Consider the following 848-nt stretch of genomic DNA (forward strand, 5'->3'; position numbering starts at 1 on the left):
TATATATATACACACACATGTGAGTATAAAGGATATGTATCCGTGTGTGTGTGTGTAAGATGAAGGAACTCATAAACTGACTGGTTGAAATTTTGTGTAACTAAACAGGTGTGAATCAGCGCTATATATGCATGTATGTATGTGTGTGTGTGTGTGTGTGTGTGTGTGTGTGTGTGTATGTATTCAGGCACTTATTATAATCTCACTTTTCATTTGAAGCATTTTCAGAAACCTTTAATTCCCAGATGTGACTCGTTAGTCATTGTCATACATTTTGAAGTGAATATTGATTGCAAAATAAACATCAAAGTAAGAAAAATAGTAATTTGACGGGGTGGGCGAACGAAAAAAAAAAAAAAAAAAAAAAAGTTTTATTTGCTTTGTCGATGACCAGATTAATAAGTGGCTACAAGATGTTTTTAAAGGACTAACATAACATCTCGTGTGAGCAACTTTTTTTTGTTTGCGTTGAAAAGAAAACGAGAAAAGAAAGTTACCAGCGCCAGAGAAAGAGAGATAAAGAGAAAGATAAGACAGGGAGAGAGAGAGAGAGAGAGAGAGAGAGAGAGAGAGAAAGAGAGAGAGAGAGAGAGAGAGAGAGAGAGAAAGAGAGAGAGAGAGAGAGAGAGAGAGAGAGAGATGAGGAGTCAAATGGTGGAGGAAAAGAAGGAGAGGAAGAAAGATTAGTGTTGTGGCATTCCAGGGTTTGCTAGATTAGGCAACAAAATAGCGGGTTGCACTATTTGACGTACGAGAGCTTCGTTACCTTTTAATTTTGGCTACCTGTTAATTAGAACAGATTTTAATTTGTAAAGGTAAGAATCTTCATTTAATTTAATATTGAGTTA

General features: G+C 35.8%; 1 protein-coding gene across 4 annotated transcripts in view; it reads left to right on the forward strand.

The window, feature by feature from the left end:
• The first annotated feature begins 451 nt into the window (after positions 1-451).
• The window catches only part of LOC106869622 (solute carrier family 60 member 1), a 78,366-nt gene continuing 77,969 nt past the window's right edge, over positions 452-848 (forward strand). For all 4 annotated transcript variants that reach the window (XM_089349465.1, XM_089349463.1, XM_089349466.1 and 1 more), the window contains exon 1: positions 452-815. The gene's annotated coding sequence lies outside the window, so the exon portion shown is untranslated. The remainder of the gene's footprint in view (positions 816-848) is intronic.

This window comes from Octopus bimaculoides, chromosome 3 (genome assembly GCF_046866305.1).
Source record: "Octopus bimaculoides isolate indiv1 chromosome 3, ASM4686630v1, whole genome shotgun sequence".
Classification (NCBI taxonomy): domain Eukaryota; kingdom Metazoa; phylum Mollusca; class Cephalopoda; order Octopoda; family Octopodidae; genus Octopus; species Octopus bimaculoides.